Raw genomic sequence first — 12069 nt, 5'->3', positions numbered from 1 at the left:
ACATTCTAGTGTGGACTCATTATTAGATTAGATGTCTCATTAAAATTCAATTCAAGCTCTGCACAGCCAGTCTAATATTGATCAGTTCTGCAGTAAATATATGATCAATCAATATATCCTTGACATTGGAGGTGGACAACACGGTCTAAGCCAATTTTTAGTACATGATCAGGGTCTCACGATGTGTTCAGACATAGCTAACTTTAACGGCAGCTCAACTGCATATAAAGTCAATGCCAAGACGTGAGCTGGCATGAATGGACGCAAATTTGTTGTAGTCAATGCAAATTAAGGTGACGCTGCATCCATGCATGTTGAAAAATGTTTTAACTACCCAAGGTTTTATGACTCCAATGGGGCAAATACACACAAACCGCAAAAACAATCCAGCGGCCAAATTTTGTGGCTAGTGTGAGGAAAAAATTTGCTTCATGCTCAATCTGAAGACACCCGAAAGGAGTCACTTAATACCAGGCTGAAAAGCAGTGTTTCACTGTACAGCCAGCGTCACTGATGAGTGTGGTTGGGTGTGTGTTGGGTGTGAAAAAAACGACACATCGTGGTTTAAAGGGGGTTTTGTGCCGGACGATTTCTTGGCCGGGAACAGTGACTTGACGGTAGATTGAGCTGTTAATCTACAACTCAATCTCCTCATGGTCTTGTCAACCCTGAGACGTAATCATCAGAGACTCCAGGCTTGCTGTTTTCCCCTGCTTCCTGTCTTTATGCTAAGATAAAGTAACCAGCTCCTAGCTGTAGCACGTACAAAACATGAGAGTGGAAAGTGAATAAGCATAATCTCAAAATGTTGAACTATTCCTTTAACACACAGCCATCTGTGCACATACAGAATATACACACTAAACTGAAACACTCATGCATGCATGCACGCACGCGCACACACACACACTACAGGATTCAACGTTAATCGGTCGGGCAAGTGGGTCAGAAATCTACTTTATTAGTGTTTATCAAATAACAAAAACTGAAGTTAACTGTCATTTTTAATCTTTATAAATAAAATAAATGAATCAGAATAAAGACACTGTGTGTCATAGATGCAAAGCAACAAACATTCTTGCATATCGAAAATGGTGTGACAATCACTGCAGGTAAGTTACCTGGTAGGGGGAGGAGGGGCTGCTTTGTCTCAGTAAGTTTACAAGAATTTGCCAAATTTTAAGATTCGTGGCAAACTAAGATAAACAGCTAGACTACATACAGACATCTTCGTTTTAGCTTGTTTGTAACAATTCACTACTAGCCGAGCTAGCACGCTGTGCTTGTGTAAAACACGAGAGACTGCGGACAGAGCAGTTTAAAATGTTGCTTTCTACATGACATGGTTATGCTTGTTGAACAGAGTTTTTTACTCACAGAGGTTTTATTGCACTTACAGTAACGAGCTTTGTTGTCAACTCGAGTAATCTCCTGTCTGATCTGCAGACCGCTGTGCTCCGTGTGTGGGTGTGTGTGTGGAGGAGCTCAGCCCGACACAGGCATCAGGGGAGGCTGCAGCGGGCGTGATAATACTACAGTCTTTAATGATTTAGCCCCTCCCCCTCCCTACTCAACAGAGATAGCTACTTCAATCATCAGCTCTGGAAAAATGCATGTGTTTAATTCTTTTTTACCACTTGCCCGATCAGGCAAGTGAGTTGCTAGATTTACTTGGCTAACGTGGCATTTTACTTGCCCCAGGTATTCGGGCAATCCTTATTGTTGAGCCCTGTACTACTGAGTTTTTTCAGCTGAACACACACAAAAAAGGACGTTTAATGAATTTAAAAATCACAAAGTCACATCTTTTTCATTTCCATCCTGTCCTCCAAAACTTTATTTAGACACACACACACTTCAGCAGATGGAGACAGTTGAGAATCTGACATTCAGTGTTTGTATGCATAAAATAAGAAGTATGAATTAGAGTATTATACAAGCCATTACACAAACTTCATCGCTGTAATAATCTCATGGTTTCAAATAGACTTTTTAATTACACTCATTGTCTCTCTCCATCCCTCCATGCCTCCTGTTCTCTCCCTCTCTTTTCCGCTCCCTCTGCTCCGTCTATAGTTAGCTGTAATTAAGGCCGGCTGCCATGGGGAAGTAATGGATCTCCTTCTGTAACCCTACACTGCCGTTTTCACACCCCGCACTGCACACATGCGTGCGTAGGTGTTCGCACGCACCCACACACACACACACACCGTGACACAGACTCAGTGACGTGAATCAGAGCTGAACGCGGCCAGGCGCCAGAGAGCAACAGACACACAACCAGTTGAATACACAAAATAGGCCTCATGGGAAAATGAGACAGTCACTGGAATAATTCTTTAGACTTGTTTTGGATTGTCTTCCTCTTCCATCTCTTCCTCTCTTATTATTTCTCTTCCACCCAGCCAGTAAAAACGTAAGAGCTAGAAAGCTTTAAAGAATCTTGGAACTCATAACAAAGGGCTTAACTTTATTACAGCGGCCATGAACTCTGAGTGTGTGTGTGTTCCTGTGTAGCTGTGAGACAGATCGTCACATTTTAAAAACCACAATGAGAGGAGAACAATGCAATTTAATCCAGTTGTAAATTTACAGTTAGCAATGAAACCCACAGTAACTGAAAGCAGCTGTCAACTGTTTACTGAAGCCTCTACAGTACAGTAGATCATAACTGGGTGCAATAATGATCATAACAGGTCATAAAAATATGTACAAAAATAATTTTTATTGTTTTTTTAATAGGGTTGTTGAAACACTATTTGACAATTGCTGAATCATATATTTGCTCATAAAAATATAGTTAACTTGTTCAAATTGGATGCTAATATATAAAACAAAGAAACTGCCAACATAAATTATTTTAGGGAAAATAATGTATTATTTTGCTCATATATGTATAGCAATGCATTCCATTATAAGGAAAAAACGATTGAGACATCTGACATTATGTCAATTTGTTCATGACTCTCCAGCAGTCATTAGGCTGTTTAAACGAATTAAAGACAAAAGACCTAGAGGCAGCAAATATAGAAAATTAGACAAATTGTAATTAATCAGATTTTTTAAAAATGTATTTGTTGTATTCTTTAATCCAATCATATTGCAGTGAGTGTACTTCCACACTAAGCCACTATAGTACAGTAGATCATAACTGTGTAATGATGGTCATAACAGGTCATAAAGATGTGTTAAAAAACATTTTATAGTGCTTTTTTATAGGGTTGTGCAAACACTACAGGAAAAGTCCTGAGTTTATAATCTGTCCACATTGAGCCAGTGTTTTTACACCCAAAAACTGAGCTTTGTGAAATCCAGACAACTAGTCTTTTCATAGCTAAAATGTCCAGAGTTTTAGTCGACAAAAAATTGACTAAAAATCAAAAAGAATGAGGTTGACTAAATATGACTAAAACTAACATGGACTTTTGATCTGAGGACTAAAACTAATAAATCTAGAAAGTGGTGACAAAATTAACATTAGTTTTAAGCAGATTTATGGCTGTTTATTATTGGAGATAATATCCTTGGACAATGTAAGCCATGCTGAAACTAAAAATATGTATATCATGTCTGTATGTTCAGATATGAGTTATGACTCCAAGAAGGAGTACGTGTGGATGGAAGTCTTTACAAAAACTACTTGAAAACATTTTCACAAGTAAAATGCATTTTTAGAACTAACCAGTTTAGTGGGTGTAATCTGAGAGCCACTGTTCTGAGCCAACAGAGTGAATGAGGGAAAGGATATTTCCAGCAACGCCACTGTATGTAGATGACAGTGTAATCTGAACCAGCTGCATGTTTACCCATAATAACACAGTCACAGACACACTTTATCACAGGTGTGTGTGACAGGATGCTGGCTGCAGTTTCTTCTCCGTCCTCATGGGACAGGAGCCTTAACCACGGCAGCCACACTCATATAATCACTGTCTGCAGTTACAGTTACAGTTGCCCGTGGATCCTCCTCCAGATGTTTTGGGGTTTCCAAGGAGATGGACTAATAACCACTAAAGACACCATCACCTCTGGCTGGAAATTTGGTTCCATACATATTTATGCTGTTTTAGGTATTGTAGTACTCAGTAGTAATAAAACCCTGTAGAAACACTTCATTACAAGTAAAAGATCTGCTTTGAAAAATTAAAAATTAAAAGTAAAAGCACAGAAGTATTATCAGAAAAATATACTGTAGTATATTTATATATATATAAAATTACATTATGCAGAAGGGCCCCTTTCAGGATGTTATATTATTACATAATGTAACTATTATATTATGCTATTGTAGTATTATTATCTATTGCATTAACATGTAAGCAGCTGAACTCAAGAGCTTGACCATTTGTTGAAAACATCACTGTCATGAAACAGCATCAATCTCACTTCATCTAAACCTGCCTACCTGACAAAATCAGCATGATCTGATGTCTAACTTAATGGGTGTGCGTTTATAACCCTGTCCTGCTGAAGGCCCTCCTGGAGTTTATAGGGCCTTAGGGCCGAAGTCTACAGCACATTTACCATAAAGGGATAAAATCAGCTGGATAGCTTTCATGATTCCTTAAGCAGTTTGACATAGTGTGACAGTATAATTGAGAGTTGATCATTTTGGACAAGACACATTAGCATTTCCAGACATATTTCTATATACCCTTTATTTGCCCTATTACTATTTATGTCCTCCTAGCTATGGCTATATGTAATTCGTTGCAGCAGCAATGACTCACTATCCCCCGGAGGAATCATTAATGTTTCATCTAATCTAATGTAATCTACTAAGTGTACATCTCTCTGAGGTAGTGCACGACCATCAAAATTTATGAGGATCTCCGACCTCAAACTGAAGGGGGACTTCGATAAACCGTCAGAGGAAGCAGAAGCCTAAATGCAAGAAAATCAAGCCAAGACCTGAATGGTTTGTTGGTTAAAAACCCTGGAAGTGCTTAAAAAAAGAAAAAGAAATGAAGAAATGAAATCAAAACCTTGTACATTAAAATCCAATTAAAAATGACTTAATGAACCACATGAATTTTGACTGTGGCTTTAATGAGATTTATAAGTTATAGAGCTGCTTCAGGGGCCAAACTATTTTAGAAGAAGAAAATTATAAATTTATTCAGTCAATATATGTGATTCATATTTCAGAAGTAGACATTATTAGTAATGAGTTTGCTTGACAAACATACTAGCAGCTGCCTTTTTGTAATTCTAGTTAGATTTCAATGTGACTTGGGCTATGTCAAAATTGACAAAAAAATCAACTAAGAGTAAAAAAGAAAAAGAAAAAAAAAGAATTACACATGGCTGACCTTGAAGCCCTGCTGTCGGACATCAGGAGATGAAAACATAATAAATTTCAGTAGTCATATTAGGGAACCTACAGCTGTCAACTCTGTGTCAGTTAGTGAACAGGTGGTTCTTGGATGAGACCAATTATCTCCATGATACTCACTAAAGATACTGCTGAGACTACTAGCAGGTAATGCTTAAGCTGTCAGAGTTATTAAGGATAAAGCTACTGCTAAGCTAATTGTAAGAAAGGGCAAATTCTGGTGGAGAAATCTTTGGTCTTTGTGCGCTGAGGACAATACATAGCTATCCTTGGATCCTTTCCATGTTTGGCTGTGCAGGTTTGGGATGGTTGCAACAGACAGACCAGCATAGAAAGTAGACTTTCTTTCCTTACAAATTACTCAGGATGCTTGTATTTTTAAAAACCAGTGGATATTATGACTCATATTTTTACAAGTCTTGATTTTCTCCTACAGCTAGTGACTAACTCTGAACAGAAGACCAGGAATGGCCAATCAAGAGTTTGAGAGCTGGGGAAAATCAATGGAGTATGAAAAGGAAAATTCTGCATCTTCATGTTTGAATTGATTTCATAAGAATGTAAGACTGTGCAGTGCGGAGGCTCAGGTAGAGTGTGATCCAATTCCTCAGTTCATCTTCACCAGTCTGTTTAATTGGGCAGTTTGTCTTCAGCTTATGGTAGGAGACTGTTCTCAGCAGAAAAGGACAGCATTGGTAGTTTATTCTAACACTTAAAATGACCGATGTTCAAGTTTTCCTGACAAGCAATATTTTGAGTCAAATAATTATTGTAATCTTGCAGTAGTTAAGAAGAGCATAACTTTGTTGAGGTCATAGTGGGTGATTGGGCATGTGTCTCCTACAGTAGCTCAAAGTTGGTTTTCCTTTAACAATGAAGGTGATTTTGGTGATTGTTGTTGTCGTATTTGTCATTATTATGCTTAGTGTAAGAGCTGCTCCTGCTTATCATAGTCTCTGTACATAATATCCACACTTCACCAGGCCTAACATTGTGTTGTCATGCTATCTGTTGATTCTGTGTGTCATATTTTTCACTGCTTTTATCGTTGATTGTATTTTCAATGCTTTCATTCCTAATGTCTGTGCTTTCAACTTTTGCCAGCCTGGGGACTACAGATGAAAATTTACCTTTCTGGCTAACTCTGGCATATTTTCAGAAATACTGTTAATATGCACTGTCCCCGTTAAATAAAGTAATAACCTAATCTAAACACATTATTCCCTATTAACCATGATCATAACCCTCATCTAAACCTAATCAAGTAGATAAAGTTACCTAAAACTGACCAGACCTTAAAGTACCCCTCCACTCAATTTTTTTTTTCTTATTATGTTTATGTCCCCTAAAATGTCAGACCTTGACTTTACTGACTTGCATCTGTGCAAAGTTTGTCACTATTGAGGTGTTTTCACATTCCTCTACTGAAGGGGGAGATGTCTGTACACTTAAAATCTGAGATTCAAATGGACTCCGGGGCAAGCTAGAAAGCCAATCAGAACGTCACCGGCAAAGAAACCTGAAACCTCCAGCACAGAACCCTGACCCTGGAGCTTCCTTTCACTATCTACTAACGTTACATAATAACAATGTGAACACACTAACATTGTAGCAGATATTACTGTGTTTCATAACCACTAACGCTATGTCAGCCACTTCCAGTTACAAGCTAACAAGCAACATTAATTAAAGATGCTAACTTGACTTGCGCACCGCTCTCTCACCGGCACAGGTCAACCTAACACACAGCGGCGGTGGGCGGGGCATTCAGATCCAGAATTTCTTAATGAGGGAGAAAGAGTAGGTGTGCTTCCAGCCCCTTTTCAGAGTTTTGTTTGGTCGGATAACCATCGGATAACCATGTTATGCAAAATATTAACCATTAATATTAAGCAGTATGTAAGTATTTTTACATACTTTAAAATGTCTGAATGGGGAACTTTAACCATAGAAGTGACAAATAAGAAAACAATCGTGTCAGTGTTTTCGAACCAGACATTGGGCTCGTGACCTATTTTGTTGTTTAGAGAACTTCTTGAATGGTAAATAGGCCATACAGGTCACATGGTATGTTGCCTGCACATCTAATCAGCATGTTGAAATGATTACGGTTATGGAAAGGTGTCTGTTAAAACTGCTTCACTGATTTTTATAGGATCCACTCATAAAACCAAAAAAACCAAAGCAAAAAACCCCCAAACAAATTCATTAGGTATGTACAAGACAAAGACAAGCTTTCTTCTGAAACATTCTGCTCAAGAGTCAGAAATAGCACATTCTTAACATCTGAGAAGTAACAAACACAGAACAGGAAACTCATTAAGCCTCCAAGAAAGACCACCGGGAACTATACAACATAACCTTGGCATTATGATATTTCTGTATAATTTGTTCAGCTGAATAATGTCTCATTCATCGCAATTTCTGTGAAGCTGCACACTTGAGGTAAGAATTTTAATATGTAAAGACATGAGCTGCTGTACTGCTGAACTACAGTGCCTGCTCCTGCTGTAACACTTGAGGAAGAAACACAGTGGCAGACCTAGAGCTGCAGGTTTAGTTCAGTTAAATATTGGCCTTCCATTAAAGCAAACAGATAAGGTGCAGTTATCATATAATTGATCAATACTACACCGATTACCTATGGGAAGATGAATTATATTCCATTCGATTTTACTGACATATGCACGAACATGTTTTATCATTTGTTTGATCATGGCTCTCAGAGAATATGAGGCCAGAGATGGGAAGACTAAGAATAACATTTGAATATTAATAATAATAAATGTTGTTTTAATTGTCCATTTCCTAAACCCCACCCCCTTAATACCTGTTAAACTTTGTTGTCGCACAGCACATATGCAGTTTACAATGATAATGGTGGCAGATTTACCATCATAATTCACAGGTTTCTCTTTTCTAGCCAGCGACTGTCGATTCTGCCAGCTAAAATGACCACTGACCACTGTCCTCAGCAAATTTTATCATCTGAAGCTAGCTAGGTAACTAAGCTAACGTTAGCTCCATAAATTGGCTGAAAATGCTGAATTGATAAAAAGCCAGCATCCTCATCAGCTGATAATCCATGGAGAAGACATGAAATAAAGAACCAGTAGTATTAGTATTTTAAGTATGATATGGGAAATGTGTAAAATCAGACTGTTAATTTATGCTTTATTCTTTGTTTTGGAAAGGCCACCATCCAAACTCTTCAAATATGGAGTATTTCTCTTAATACAGACCCATCCCCCATGAGTCATCAAAAGTCATCTATCATTGCCTTCCATACAAATAGGAGCATTAGACTTCAAAGCAGGTCAAAGCCTGTGCAGCACAGCTTAACACCTATTACTACACTTTTTGCCCCTTGGGACTTAATTCACCTTGACTTTTTGTTGTTTATCACATTTTAACATTTCAGAAATAAGCTAAAAACTCTGGTGACTGATGTGAACAAGAGGACAAAAAGAACTAAAAGAGAGAAAACAAAAACAGGAGAACATAAGTGAGGTAGAAGGGAGAAGTGAAGGATACTCAGGTCAAGGGTATCAGTTATGACGCAGTATCCAGGACATTTATACTCTATTTAATTTGTCAGTCATGTGGGAGCCCCCTATGCTTGTGTGTGTGTCACATTCAGAGGACAGTCTATCGTCTGGGGGGCCTCAGGGGACCCTTAGGGGCCCCTCTTCTATTCCCACTCCAATTACAGTCCCGCTATCTCTCTGTCACTCTGACGCACCCACCCCACACACACTGACAGACACCAGAGGACTCAGTCAGGCTGTAGGGCACACACAGAAACACACCTGTATTAATAAATGCATGCCTCACAGAAAGCTGTTGATGTGCATAATTGCACACCACTAAAAATAGCATTTAACTACAAAGCATGTCAAATTAGTTTGCAGGTTTGTGTGTGTGAGAAAGAGACACACACATACACAGAGAGAGAGAGAGAGAAAGAGAGAGAGAGAGAAAGAGAGAGAGAGAGAGAGAGAAAGAGTTTTCAGGTGTGCTAAAAAGTTACAAATAAACAAAAACTTTCTCAACAATACCCCAGCTAACACTCATCTTCTCCACAACAGGTGCAGTGAACTTTACAATGAGCAACATTTCAGCCTTTTCACTAAGGACACATTGTTTGTTCCTCGTTTTGTACTGTACCAAAACACATAACTAAAGTATTTATGGCAGCTTCATCTGCTGACCTGCTGACATGGACTTCCTGACACTAGACACTTTCCACGCACCTTTACTTTTCTAAAGTTTAGCAGCTGGAATGAGAGCCTTCTTGACGTTTCAGCATGAAAAGGAGCAACAAGACAAGATGGCTGCCATGTTGAATAAAAGAACCATTCATTACCAAGAAGGAGAGGGAGAGAGCAATCTCCCCTTTGAAAATCACCAGGCTGAATCCAGGGAAACCAAAGGCTGTAATTAGACAGCCATTACAGCTTCACTTTGAATGGTGTGTGTGTGTGTGTGTGTGTGTGTGAGTGTGAGAGAGAGAATCTAAGTCAGTGCATGCCCACAGATGTTGAGAGCAGCTTGATGCTTTGTGCAGGTGGGTGATTAAAGTTAGAAAACTATGTATATGTGTGTGTTTTTGTCCTTATAGTGTTCACATTTAACACATTGTCTTTGTCAACCCTATACATGCACAGAAGACGCACACATTCACACACACACACACACACACACACACAGGTTAGATGTAGAGGAATGACGACAGCCATCAGACCATGGCTAGCTTCATAAAGTAAAATCAAAATTGTGTTTTTGATAGTCATTTTTTGAGATACGAGACAGACAAAAGGCTGTGAGAGACGTTCTGTATTGTACTGTTCAGAAACAATGACAAAGAGACAGTGAGTCAGTTTCTGTCATTACTGCAGTACAGACTGTCACACCATCAGTTCTGTGCTTACATAACTGACACTGGAGCTTCTGGCCAGTGTTGGATTCGCGTTTCACTGTGTGCTTTTAACCCCATTTTGCAGTGCAGGTTGCTTGGCAGTAGTTCAGCTCAACTTATCTGTGGGTACTGTTTTTTTTCCTGAAGTTTTTGTTGTTACATGAAGTGTTGCTAACTACTTAATCTATTTAATCTATCCACTTCAACTATTTTTGGCAAAAAAAAGCCCAAGACATTTAGAACCATTTTTTTCTTTATTAATCCAGTTAGGTTTATTTGGTTGAAGTTTAAAGCCCCTGTGGGTAGGATTTGATCATATCTGACTTTGGCAACACCTAGAGGTAGAATAAAAAAATATATATAATATAATACACTGCCAGACAGCAATGCACGACGAAAAGTAACAAAAGCACCAGTTTTCACAAAAAAATCTATTAGAATGAGGGAGAATGTGCACTGGGCAGTGGCCATTATGGCCACAAGTTTCAATTACCAGATAATAGTACATGCTGAAGAGTATATAGAGAAGAGTCAAAGTCAGCAAAATGAAATGAAATCAGTAAGGGACTGTATGAAAATTATAGGGTGGGGAGGGGTGCTCAACATTATGTTTCCACACACTGCACACAATATCTCAAGATAATATAACTAAATTATATAATTCATTTTATTAATAACCACAAGTGCACAAAGAATTTAAGGTGGTGTACCAATTTAAACCTTAATAACTTCATGGAATAATCATTTTTACATAGCCACCAAATTGGACAACAGAAGTGGAATTAGGAATTGCCAAAATGATGGAAAAAATAACAAAATTTTATGCCCATTTACCAAATATTCCAGCTATATGTCTGTTTTTGAACCAATTTTATTTTAATTTTTTTTTTCATTTTTGGTTATTTTTGAACATTGTTTTGCCATTTATAATTCTGTACTACATGAATTTGCAAATATATTTATGATCTTTTCTTTACCAACATTTTACCTTCATTCTCTGTGTAAGTTGACAAAACCACATTTCATTAGTGTAGTTTTCCTGTAAATAAACTTATTTTAAATGTCAAGTACCGTACCAGCTATAGTTTAGAAAGCCAGATTTCAAAATGCTTTCTCTAACCCAACTGCCCATGAACTCACCTACACACAAGCATACATAACCACATAACCTAGCTCCATTCTATTCTGTACCCACTCGCACTTTTGCACGGCTCTCTTTGTGTGATGTATGAAGTTCACAGCCACACACACACACACACACACACACACACACACACACACACCTCTTGATGCAGTGAGGGGAGATTTACACCCTCTGTTTTTTGTATTCGGAGAGGACATTTCATTTCAGCTTAACGGAGCAGCACAAATAAATAAAGGTTACATAAAAAAGCCAATCTAATCACAACACCAGCAGCACTCTCCTCCAGCAGCCCTTAAACAGCAGCCGTAACAGCAGCATGAAAGCTGGCAGGGCACAGAGTTCGTCTGGGCTCCCAAACTTCTGTTTGGCTTCTTCTCATTATTCGAGGACGAAAGAGAAACAGGAGGATGGGTGGCGAGACTTTGGCATTTTCTCTCATAAGAGAAAAATGAATATATAGTAACTGTTCAGGTTGTTTTTTCCACTGAGGTCAAAAGTGCAGTGGCTTGGTTCCAATACTTTATATCACAGTGGTTGTTTTTCCCCTCACTGAGACCCAGGGGAGTTAAGCCAGAAAGTGATTACTGCACATCCACCTTCCCCTCATGCCCTTTACCTCAGCAAAAATCAAATCAGCTGCGATCCAAAGATTTTATATGCATGTCTTTTGCT

The 12069-nt window shown here is 38.5% G+C and overlaps 1 protein-coding gene across 5 annotated transcripts in view; it reads right to left on the bottom strand.

Annotated features, from left to right (window-relative positions):
• The window catches only part of clcn2c (chloride channel 2c), a 195072-nt gene that overhangs the window by 50094 nt on the left and 132909 nt on the right, over nt 1-12069 (bottom strand). The gene's annotated exons all lie outside the window — the stretch shown is intronic.

Source organism: Siniperca chuatsi, linkage group LG7 (assembly GCF_020085105.1).
Source record: "Siniperca chuatsi isolate FFG_IHB_CAS linkage group LG7, ASM2008510v1, whole genome shotgun sequence".
Classification (NCBI taxonomy): domain Eukaryota; kingdom Metazoa; phylum Chordata; class Actinopteri; order Centrarchiformes; family Sinipercidae; genus Siniperca; species Siniperca chuatsi.
Note: the sequence above shows the minus strand (reverse complement) of the source record. Positions and strands in the feature narration are given on the sequence as shown.